Raw genomic sequence first — 13,293 nt, 5'->3', positions numbered from 1 at the left:
CCGGTCTAGAAAAAACTTTTCAGCGCGCGATTCACAGAAAATTGTTTATAAAAATCAATATGCCACTTAAAGTGAAATAACATTGTTGTGGTAGGTGTAATAAAAAAGAGCATTTGAATAAGAACCTTAATAGATTCTGATTGACGGTTATTATGGAATGCTGTAATGGGGAAACGTAGCATGTTTACCAAGTTAGCATGTGAATATTTCTAAGCCCCTTTCGGGTAAACTAGCAGGTGCATATCAAGTGCAAGAATAAAACTAGTTTAAAAGCATTGAAAGAAAACATCAAAGAAAAAAAAGTGAGAATGAAATAAAAGCATGATAGGCCTAGTGTTATTACTGTTAATACGTGGTGGCTGCTTGTGGTACTGGTAGCTGCCAAAAAAAGCTGGTAAAAACAACTGTCTCCATAGCTAAAAAATTCTAACTGCGAGCAGCATGCCCATTCACGCACTGCAGTACGTGAATCACGCACAGAATATCAAATGCACGCATAAAAATCACTTGTTGGGGGTACATGCACGCAGAGGTTAGGACTTGTCGAGGACCTAACCAGGAATTTAATTCAAGGTCACCAAACAGACTTAATACTCCTCGACTTCTCAAAGGCGTTTGATAAGGTTAATCACCTAAAATTACTATATAAGCTGCACCAACATGGCATCCAGGACTGTACACTACAGTGGGTCAAATCATTTCTCATCGGTCGCCGTCAGTCCGTCTTAGTCAATGGTGATAAGTCGGATGAGGTCCCGGTCACATCTGGTGTCCCACAGGGCTCTGTCCTCGGCCCTCTTCTCTTTCTGCTATACATAAACGACCTGCCTGAAAATATTGTTTCACAGGTCCGGTTATTTGCTGATGATACTGCTGTTTATATCACAGTCAACAATGTTACACAACAACATATTCTGCAAGAGGACTTAACCAGGTTACAAAAATGGGAACACACATGGGACATGGAATTCAATCCATCCAAATGTACAGTGATTAATATCTCCAAGTCTAAACACCCTTACAAATCCACTTACACACTACATGGGCAGACACTAGAAACTGTGAGTGATGCAAAATACCTTGGTGTTAGCATCACTTCAGATCTAAACTGGAACAAACACATAAACCAGGTCACTTCAACAGCTGGTCAAACACTTCACTTCATTAAGCGCAATATTCCCTCCAAACAGCAAAATATTAGGGAATTTGCCTACAAAACCCTTGTTAGACCACAACTAGAGTACAGCAGCTCAGTGTGGAGTCCACATACACAGCTCAACATACATAAAATCGAGATGGTCCAACGCAGGGCCGCTCGATGGGTCACCAGTGACTATTCAAATTACAGCAGTGTCACACACATGTTAAAGCAACTGGGGTGGCGTTCCCTTGCAAACAGAAGAAATGATGCCAGGCTACTGATGTTTTACAAGATTGTCCATGGACTGGTTGCAGTGCCAATGCCATCTTATATTTTACCTCCTACCCGGCTCACTAGACACATGCATTCCCAATCTTTCCGGCAAATTCAAACACCCTGTAATTATTACAAGTTCTCTTTCTACCCGGCTACCATCATTCTCTGGAATTCTTTGCCGGCTGACATTGCTCAAGCACCTACCCTGGACCAGTTTAGGCAAGGGGTAACCAAACTGGGCCAGGACTTCTGAGTGACCAGGCTGTTTTTAATCCTTTTACTGTACATTTCGCCTTTTTATTAGCACTATCAGCTTTTTCTCAAATTCTCACAAATACTTTATGTATTACTTTAATTCTTCTGTACATTCCTGCTTTTAAACTCTTATGCACTGACGCGCACCTGCATAAAATACTGGCAAGGGTGTCATGCAGTATTTATAGATAGATAGATAGAACTCGTGTTCAGCTGGCAAATCGCTGTTTATTTCATCATGCACTTGCCAATTGTTTGGTACAGTCTTAAACGCAGATCCGGTCCAGGGACGTGATAATTTTGTTTCCATCACCGAATTCTCGGCGTAATTCTCAGCCGCATAGAGGGGTTTCGTAAGTGTTTTAGTCAGACGTCACATGGGTCGTGTGCAAAAACAGTATGGATACAAAATGCAAAAAGGCATTTTAGCTTTATAAACTCAACAAAAGGTTAACAGCATTTTATTTTTGGATATTTAACTGCAATTTTGATACACATTGCATATCTGTAATAGTTTGGGCATTTATTATTGATTGGCAATTTTTATCAGTCTTCAGTTGACTGTATGTTATTTCGGACAAATCATGTTCCGTCCACGAAATCCGGAATACATGAACCGTGCTGAAAACTTATTTATATTTAGTATAATATTGGGAGGGGTCCTATGATTCAAAATTTCCTATCTTAACTTTGGAAAAACATTTTAAATTTTCTAAAATTATCTCATCTGTTATACCCCACCCACGAGAGTTCTACATGAAAAAAAAACATGTATATACAAATTTCAGTAGTTGAATAGAAAAAATTCAGATCTACCATGTAGTGTACCCCCAGATTTTGAAGTGTACCCCTATTTTGCAAAAGCAGGGGGTACATGTACCCTTAACTTTAAAAATGAGTGGGCATGCTGTCCGAGATGTTTAGATGCTGTTACGGATCTCTGAGATGAAACGAATCCCATACTGAAACCTAACCAGGAATCGTCTGTTGCGCTAAAATTTCATTAAAAGAATTGCAGTGGACTCATCTTTTACTTTAAAATATTTCTTGGCAGTGGCAGAACCGGAATCGGTTCCCTAGATAGCGAACTTATTCGTCCGGAACCGGTTCTCTAGCCAAAGTACCGTGCATAAGCTAGGGAACCGGAATTTTATTTCTATGCATTAAACTGCCGAAATTCACTTTGTTTCTTTTGGTATGTTTCATGCATGTTCTTATCTTAATTAATTTTACCATATCAGGAAGCCATGCCCTTTCATTTCTCTGTGTTTACTGTGTCTCCAAAAGTGTACTCGCCGCATACATGTCTGTCATATTGAAATGATAAAATAAACTAAAGTACGAATGAATGCGGAAATCGTCGGCATTGGAGCAAGCCGAAATAAACTTGAAAATTTAACATAAAAGGTACCATAAAATAAAAGAAACAGTTATAACAAATTAAGTAATTTCTGTTAATTAGTATTGATCACATATCTTTTCAATTTGCTATAAATTAATTGCAGACTTTAATCCAAAAATTGTTGCACATGAAATGCCGAGGTGTTACAAATCAGGATTTTTAAGTGATCATAGAATCCACATGAAGTTTTAACGGCAATTAAATTATTTTGTTTATTCATAAAGTTTACATGTAATGACGCAGATACAAATCAATATTATTTTATAGTACATGTTTAAAGCAAATAACATTTAAAAACGGCAAAGTAGTTTTCACGCATTCATTTGTACTAGTTATATCATTCCAATATGGTGGACACGTATGCGGCGTGTACACTTTTGGAGACAGTAAACGCAGATAAATGCAAGGGCATGGTAAAATAAATTAAGATAATAACATTCATGATACTAACCGAGAAACAAAGTGGATTTCGGCAGCATTATCACGGTGAGGATGCGTACACCGGATATTGCCATTTAGTGATAAGGTATTTTCCGAAAACGTGTTTATTTTTCGTCAACAAGGTAAGTAAAACACCTATTTATGCACCTGTCAATATTTTGCCCGCCCGGGGGAGCGGCGGGCATACACGGGACTTTAGACAGAAGACCATTCCCGACAGGCGGGAATTTGACAAACATTTGATGTACCAACCAGGCTCTAGGGTGGGATTTAGACAAAATAGGTTGTCTCTAGGGTGGGGATTTAGACAACAAAATTTTTGAAATGTCAAATTCCCCCGGGTCGGCCCGCCGCCCCCCTGGGCGGGCAAAATATTGACAGGTGCATTACTATTGTATTATACTATTATAGAAGAAAAGAGCATTACATTTAATAACTAGATACCATGTATATGCTCTCACAAGCGTAAAATGAGTCAATCTTATGAAGGAACGCTAAAATTTGTGATAAAATGGCAACTTTATCATCTGATAAATGCAGGTCGGGGACACATTTCTCTCGATAGCGTCACTTATTGTCTTGTAATAAAAATTCTGAATCGTACGATTTATTTAGTTACATACAAAGAAAACATGTGGAAAATTTCAGCTTTGTAAATGTTCAAATGACGGAGAAATCGATAATAAATGAGCGTCGATGGTGTACTGTGTATTGTAAATATATGTACTGTGTATTGACCTGTATCACATTTTACTGTACTGTGTATTGTTTAAATTATCGCTGAGTTTTAAAGAATAAATCGTACAAAATGTACATTATCATTTCCTTTTCAAAGTACAAAACAGTAATTTCTTTAGCCCTGAAGATACGTGATGTTTTACGTTGATATTTATAGCGTTTACTCTGTCGTAATTCATGTAATAAGCTCTAAATGTAACCCACAGTCAAAATAGTGCAACAGTGGGCAATAGTTTTTGTTATGCTTACCAGTTGTAAATGTATATATATATTCTATTCTTCCATTGAGCATTGTTTAAGTTGATATTACACGAATTATCTAAAAAACTGTTAAAGGTATCTTTTAAAATTTTGCATTGGGATGCCACTAAGACTTATTCCCAATATCTTGCAGAAAGCCCGGCCCTACTAATAAATACTATATTGTGATTTTTTTCGTTGCAGATTCAACTTGTTTATGTGTGTTTATGGCTGGCTCGACGAACGAATTTAAGGCCATTGTATGTCATTTTGTTGAACACCACCCAAATGACGTGAATATTACACAGTACGCTAATGACCAAAACCACAAAAAAAGTAAATTGCAAGAATGCACCAGACATTTGCGAGAAAAAAGCAGAAAAAAATACTGTTGATTCAGAAAATATTAACATACATGTTTCAAAAAGGAACCTGCTTACAAAAGGAACCAGTTTGCAACAGAAAGAAACCTTTGATTTGGGCAAATGGTGAGGAGCCTGTTCACTGACGGCAGTGGAAATGTATGCTACCTACCACGCCATCTAGCAGAACTCAACATTTACACAATGCTACCAGTACAAAAATATAATCTAGAGACCCATACACGACGTTATACATGGAACTTTCAATGTTACACAGAGTGCAATTCCATGGACAGACAAGGTTTTCGGAGAGTATTGTTATACAGTCTATGAAAAAATGTGACAAAATAGATGGATGAATAAATAGCCTTTAATCAGTTCGTTTGCCAAGAAAGTTTCTTTAACTGATTTTATAGTTTCCTATATTTCTTGAACGTCGCAAAATGTTTTCATCGACAGCTTGGTTAATATGAGGTATAGTGAAGACCTCAAGTTGTTTTGAAGAGCAGGCTTATAACTCTTCCAATGATTTTACAATTATACAACTGCCTGCATAACAGAGACCGCATTTCTGACGCTAAATTAAGAGGAAAGAGAAAAGCAAGACAGACGAATACTTATTGACATTAAAAGAAGCAGCTAGTAACTTCATAAATGTGATGAGTGTATATTACTTCCACATAAGACTAGGGATTGATACTGAAATAGGTTCTGTTGTGACAGATTTATTTTACCAAACATTATTTGACAAGCAATATTCTAAAAGCCATGTTTTACTTTGATAAAGAACAAATAGTCATGTACATTGAAATATTTATTAAACAAACACAAATTCATAAGATAGCAAAGATCATAATAAGATAGCAGAAGAACTCTATAAGATTTGTCTTTCGTTCCAATCCTTCCAACTGTACTTGTAATGTTAGTATAAAAATATAGTTATGTATATTGTTGGGAATAAATATGTTTAAACCAAAGATCATAAACATTTTTACATTCAACAGTTTGAATACATTTAAAAAAAAAAATCGGAATGATCTTCAAGTCAGTTCCCGATCGTTTGTTAGAGTTCGAAGTTGACCTTGACAATAAATATACTATTTTGGTCAACAGGGAAATTGATCACATAAAAGTGATAACGAACTGTTTGCATAGAAATGACATTTATCTTGCAAATTAAGTGTGCAAAATATATTTCAAGAAGAACACATGGCACTGTTTCCTCCTACCTTTAAAACAAAATTGCTCAGTGCATATGACACCCATTTTGTTTCGTATGAAGCAAGTGGTGAGCTAATTACCTCTCAGAACAATGCATTTAAAGCAATAAAAATAGCTTTGACTACATTATTTTAAGAAAATTTCATGTGAAACTAGTTCGAAGGTTCTTCGTCAAATGAGTCTAAGGTTATTGAGGAGAAACCACTTTAAAAGTTCAAAGCCCCTACGACCTTGACCTTTGAACTATCGACACCATAATCGATAAAGGTCGTCTGCTGACCAAGGTTTATGTCTCTTTGTAGTATGAAGGCAAAAGGGTAACATATTTTCATGTTTGCTCTTCTTATAAGGTGAGACCTTTTCCACACTTATCGTCAATTGGGCCAATGGAATTACATGCCTTTTCTATCATATGACCATAAATGCTGGGAATATGCACGGTTTTCAATATCAATACTCAGTACACCAAACTGCAATACACAGTACAAATATTACTATGAAAAGTCAATACACAGTACACCACCGACGCTCATTTATCACCGATTTCTCCGTGATTTGAACATTTACAAAGCTAAAATTTTGCACATTTTTTCTTTGTATGTAACTAAATAAATCGTACGATTCAGATTTTCCCTACAATGCATACAGGTTATGGTATCGGGACAAATGTGCTTACGGCATGCATTTATCAAATGATAAACTTGTCATTTTATCACAAATTTTAGCATTTCTACTTAAGATTGACTCATTTTACGCTTGTGAGAGCATATACACAGTATCTAGTTATTAAATCTAATGCTCTTTTCTTCTGTAGTTGTATAATACAATAGTAAATCGGGGTTTTACTTACCTTGTTGACGAAAAATAATAACGTTTTCGTAAAATACCTTATCACTTAATGGCAATATCCGGTGTACGCATCCTCACCGTGATTATGCATAGAAATAAAATTCCGGTTCCTTAGCCTATGCATGGTATTTTGGTTAAGAGAACCGGTTCCAGACGAATGAGTTCGCTGTCTAGGGAACCGATTCCGGTTCTCTAGCCACTGCCCTATTTCTAATCCATTTTTCTTTTAATCTGGCATAAAATAATCCATGCAACATAATTTGAACACAAGTTATACACACAAGTTTCAAATTGGTACCGTCTTCAACATTTTGTCGACCATTGCAGTTGTCACCTGATAAGGTAGGTCTTCATTTTGAAAACCAATAGGCGGTATAGAATCGTTATTTATTGACCTTTTCTGAGAATTTAAACCTTTTAAGGTATATTTTTTATGAATTTTATCAGAACTAGTTATGTTTATGATTAAATTTAATTCACAAATAGGTAAAACTTTGATCTTGATTTTCAAAAATAACCACATGCTCTGAACTGTTGCATGATGTATTAACCACTCTATACCGGTAATATGTAATATGACAACGTAAGATCTTTGTCTTGTGATTTCATTATCACTTTTATACCATCATGTGACACAGTTTTGTTAAGAATCACTTAAGATCTAAATGTGACAGCATGGACCCCGTTGGAAATAAGTTTTTGCATGTAAATGCCGAAGCTTTACGGGCAAGCCAGTGCACTATCTGCAATTTGAAATTATATATACTGGAAAAAGTATTGAGCCCGCCCGCTTAGCTCAGTAGGTAAGAGCGTTGGTCTACGGATCTCGGGGGTCGTGAGTTCGATCCCCGGGTGGGGCGTATGTTCTCCGTGACTATTTGATATACGACATTGTGTCTGAAATCATTAGTCCTCCACCTCTGATTCATGTGGGGAAGTTGGCAGTTGCTTGCGGAGAACAGGTTTGTACTTGTACAGAATCCAGGAATACTGGTTAGGTTAACTGCCTGCCGTTACATGACTGATGTTGAAAAACGGCGTTAAACCCAAAACAAACAAAAGGAACAAGTATTACAACTATCTAGAGGTGATATCGATATCATTTACATTTGTTTCAGTCACTAGATTATCAAAACAAGAATAACATCCTGTGATAAATTATAATCATTATTATATGGTAGATCACATTAGTATTACAACTGTGATATCTGAGAAATACTGTTATTATTTATTAGGCTATGTAATAAGTAGGCTGTAAACAATACACTAAGGGGCGAATATGATACGTATCACAAATACAGGCCAGGGTGACGAATACGAATATTTATTCATGAATATGAATTCTATACTAAAAGGTCATTGAACATTATGTGGCTTTTGCCAACAATATATTATAGTACTTACTGTGTACTCAAAACACTGTGATTGTGAAATAATACTGTTAAAAAGTAAAAAAAAAACCAGACGCACAGAGTCAACATATAAGTTTAAAGAGCTCTGGATTCAAATGACTTAAAGTGTCAACTGTTTGCAAAAAAATGACTTGAGGCAACCAAAAACGGACAATGCATATTTGGCAGGAGCAGTGTACAAAATTCAGATTTGAATCCACTTGCCCGTTCTGGCTACCAGATAGGAAATTGTCGAAGCCCGACACCAATTTCACTAGCCTGAACTTTAACTCCATAAAATACTTAATTTTTGCACCATATAACATTTTGTTTTACAGATATCTATGCATGTTTGAAGTAATAAAAAAAGACATGTTTGCCATGTTTTCGAACAATTTTAACTCTGAATACTCCAGTCCAGATCAGCATCGCCAGAGTCCAAAATCATCGGACATGTCACTCCTTGCCAAACAAAATCTAACCTCAAACGCACGATTTTTTAGGATCAGCACTCGCCAATTACTCCTACTCGGACTGTCGACAATTTGCAAGATGTCAAAACGAGTGCGGAATAAACGCACACACATACACACGCTGATTGCATAATTTAAGCTCCGCCTATTTCAGGTACTTGTGAGATTTCTGTGAGAAGTGTGAAAGCTAATCAAATTATCCATTACACTAGAGGTAATTGTATTCAGCCAATTAGCGCTGCGGTTACGTCTTTGACACTGCGTTTCATTGTCAACATATATGAGTGCAAAGAAACAACAATAATTCAATAAGCGTTCCTCAATCTGGATGGTGCATGATGCATTCTTGAACAATAAACCTTTATTAATGGAGATCATAATATTGAAATCACGATGCTATACTCGTTCAATTAGCATATTTTTTTAATCATATTAGGAAAATCCAGTAGCCTGGTCGGGTTTGTACCTGCGAAAAATTGGTAGCCGGAGCTGAAATTCAGTAGCCACAATCACATTTCAAGCCCAGAAAATTATGAAAAGCATTTTATTAATGGTAAACCAACATCATATATTGCCCCTATAACTTATCAAATCAATGTTGTGAAAATATTTGTCTACTGTAACAGTTGTGGGTGGGATAATATGAAGAAAAAGAATGATTAATCCAAAATGCGCCATGAAACAGGAGCTTCTTCAGTAGATTTCTTGTGTTTTAGGTAAATTCAAGTAATTTTAGTTTGGTTCATGCAGTTTTTATTAGCTCACCTGTCACATAGTGACAAGGTGAGCTTTTGTGATCACGCAGCGTCCGTCGTCTGTGCATCCGTCCGTCCGTCCGTAAACTTTTGCTTGTGACCACTCTAGAGGTCACATTTTTCGTGGGATCTTTATGAAAGTTGGTCAGAATGTTCATCTTGATGATATCTAGGTCAAGTTTGAAACTGGGTCACGTGCCGTCAAAAACTAGGTCAGTAGGTCTAAAAATAGAAAAACCTTGTGACCTCTCTAGAGGCCATATATTTCACAAGATCTTCATGAAAATTTGTCAGAACGTTCACCTTGATGATATCTAGGTCAAGTTCGAAACTGGGTCAGGTGCCTTCAAAAACTAGGTCAGTAGGTCAAATAATAGAAAAACCTTGTGACCTCTCTAGAGGCCATATATTTCACAAGATCTTCATGAAAATTAGTCAGAACGTTCACCTTGGTGATATCTAGGTCAGGTTCAAAACTGGGTCACGTGCCTTCAAAAACTAGGTCAGTAGGTCAAATAATAGAAAAACCTTGTGACCTCTCTAAAGGCCATATTTTTCATAGGATCTGTATGAAAGTTGGTCTGAATGTTCACCTTGATGATATCTAGGTCAAGTTCAAAACTGGGTCACTTGCGGTCAAGAACTAGGTCAGTAGGTCTAAAAATAGAAAAACCTTGTGACCTCTCTAGAAGCCATATATTTCATGAGATCTTCATGAAAATTGGTCAGAATATTCACCTTGATGATATCTAGGTCACGTGCCATCAAAAACTAGGTCAGTAGGTCAAATAATAGAAAAACCTTGTGACCTCTCTAGAGGCCATATTTTTCTGGGATCTGTATGAAAGTTGGTCTGAATGTTCATCTTGATGATATCTAGGTCAAGTTCGAAAGTTGGTAACGTGCCATCAAAAACTAGGTCAGTAGGTCAAATAATAGAAAAACCTTGTGACCTCTCTAAAGGCCATATTTTTCATGGGATCTGTATGAAAATTGGTCTGAATGTTCATCTTGATGATATCTAGGTCAAGTTCGAAACAGGATCATGTGCGGTCAAAAACTATGTCAGTAGGTCTAAAAATAGAAAAACCTTGTGACCTCTCTAGAGGCCATACTTTTGAATGGATCTCCATAAAAATTGATCAGAATGTTCATCTTGATGATATCTAGGTCAAGTTCAAAAGTGGGTCACGTGCCTTCAAAAAGTAGGTCAGTAGGTCAAATAATAAAAAACCTTGTGACCTCTCTAAAGGCCATATTTTTCATGGGATCTGTATGAAAGTTGGTCTGAATGTTCATCTTGATGATATCAAGGTCAAGTTTGAAACTAGGTCAGCTGCGGTCAAAAACTAGGTCAGTAGGTCTAAAATTAGAAAAATCTTTTGACCTCTCTAGAGGCCGTATTTTTCAATGGATCTTCATGAAAATTGATCTGAATGTTCACCTTGATGATATCTAGGTCAGTTTCGAAACTGGGTCACGTGCGGTCAAAAACTAGGCCAGTAGGTATAAAAATAGAAAAACCTTGTGACCTCTCTAGAGGCCATATTTTTCATGAGATCTTCATGAAAATTAGTGAAAATGTTCAACTTGATGATATCTAGATAAAATTCAAAACAGGGTCACGTACCTTCGAAAACTAGGTCAATAGGTCAAATAATAGAAAAACTTTGTGACCTCTCTAGAGACCATATTTTTCAATGGATCTTCATGAAAATTGGTCAGAATTTTTATCTTAATAATATCTAGGTCAAGTTCAAAACAGGGTCACATGAGCTCAAAAACTAGGTCACTATGTCAAATAATAGAAAAAACGACGTCATACTCAGAACTGGGTCATGTGGGAAGAGGTGAGCGATTCAGGACCATCATGGTCCTCTTGTTTTTTGGTCAATGATAAATAAAAATAAAGATTAATTTCTGTTTGAAAAATATTGTAAGATATTTTGCTAATGAACAGTTAAAATATGTATGTACCTAAGGTGGAAAGTTAGTGCTGGTCCTGAATAATTAAAAATCAACAGTTAACAGATGCTTAGAGATTGCATGCATGTAAAGTATCTATGTGATATAAACTTGAAATAAGAATTCTCGACTTGTTTTGACATTTGTTGTGATTTTTTCATATATCATATTAAGAGGGATCCCAAAACCTGAGGAGGATCCCAATATTTAAAAGGTAGAGATTCCTTTGTGCACCCTGTTCAAATAAGTTAGTGTCTAACCCTGGCAACGTATGTGGTACACTGACATTTTCTTCGGTCCGGCATATTTTTTTCCGGTCCGGCAGATTTTTAGGCATTGCTGGGCCAAATGTCCTGCCATTTTTTCCAACTTTCCTGAAGTCTGCTGACATCAAGGAGATGAATCATACCAAGGAAAATGAAAATGCGTTCCTTCATTTATAGCACTGGTTTTTTCTTTACTATCTTAAATTAACAATTGTGGGCACATGGAATATTAAAATGTTCCAGATAATGCCATACTAAATGCTAGTTGAATGGAAAGCTTGATTTTAGAAGGAAAAACAACAGTACTAAGTACATTCATATGAAATAAAGCGTGCATTAATGGTAAATATGATGTTAACGTAGATCATGGACAGCATTTTATATGAGAGATAAGGCCAAGCAAGTAAGACACAGAACGGTATCCATTTGATTGCATTGCATAGCGATCCACTTGAAACTGTGGTGTGTTAGGTTTAACAAACTAGAATAATTCTAGCATCCATTTTATTTAGTCACAACTAAACAATTTCTGCCAACTGGTTTCATTTTGAATTATACCAAAATTGATTACATGCAATATCAAAGTTTGTTTGATATACAAATATTTGAAACTGATATATTTCTGCTCAAAATAAAATGTGGTTTGCAAAAAAAAGTCTTGCACGGAAATGAAAGTTTAATTTGACAGTTGGCGGTAAAATAAGCAGATTGTTTGAAACACTCTCCGTGACGATGTTCCGCGCCTATAACATTATCGATTTTGCCTCCGGGCATGATCAAAACAGGCAATTTTTACAGGTGATAAAATGTATGTACATGAAAATTTATATATTGAAATTTCATAGCCGGGCGCTTAGATATTTAAGCAAGACCCTGCACCCGGCTGAAAGGGCCTGGGCAGGACTCTGACTTACAAGACTGGAAATTTATACAATCGGCCATATGTATGTCTCCCACCGTGACGCCTAACCTATACACTGGTTTTTCTAACTGTTCGCTTATCAATTTATTCACAAATAGTGTATCTATCATGTTTTGTTTGCCCAAGATTTAGCAATATTTTAATACCTGTACATGCTAGGCTTAATTCAGACCAAAAACTTGGTATACATTTTTAACCCCCGTCGAAGTGGCGGGATATAGTTTTGGTGCCGTCCATCTGGAGCCATATCTAGGAAGTGATTTGGAATATTTAAATAAAACTTCATGTACAAGTTCACCACTATAGGGAACAGTGGCCTGTCAAGTTTCAGTCACCCAAGTAACACCGGAATGATGGCCAGTAGTAGTTTCTAGTTTTAACTGTATAGGATCTTTGCCGGTGGTTACTTCATTATCCGATCCAATGAATACTTTTTCCGTACATTTCCGCTATCTTTGCTTTGTTACTATTGCTTATATCTTACTGTAACTTTACATAAACATTGTCCAGCATACAAACAAAGTATGTACAGGGGCTGGGCCCATTATACCCAAGGTCAAGGTCACCATGGTGTTACACTTAGGTTATTTTTAATG

The 13,293-nt window shown here is 36.4% G+C and overlaps 1 protein-coding gene across 2 annotated transcripts in view; it reads left to right on the top strand.

The window, feature by feature from the left end:
- LOC123523711 (myelin transcription factor 1-like) overlaps positions 1–13,293 on the top strand; it is a 51,712-nt gene continuing 38,419 nt past the window's right edge. For both annotated transcript variants that reach the window (XM_053539584.1, XM_053539582.1), the window contains exon 1: positions 1–90. The gene's annotated coding sequence lies outside the window, so the exon portion shown is untranslated. The remainder of the gene's footprint in view (positions 91–13,293) is intronic.

Source organism: Mercenaria mercenaria, chromosome 3, assembly GCF_021730395.1.
Source record: "Mercenaria mercenaria strain notata chromosome 3, MADL_Memer_1, whole genome shotgun sequence".
Taxonomy (NCBI): domain Eukaryota; kingdom Metazoa; phylum Mollusca; class Bivalvia; order Venerida; family Veneridae; genus Mercenaria; species Mercenaria mercenaria.
Note: the sequence above shows the minus strand (reverse complement) of the source record. Positions and strands in the feature narration are given on the sequence as shown.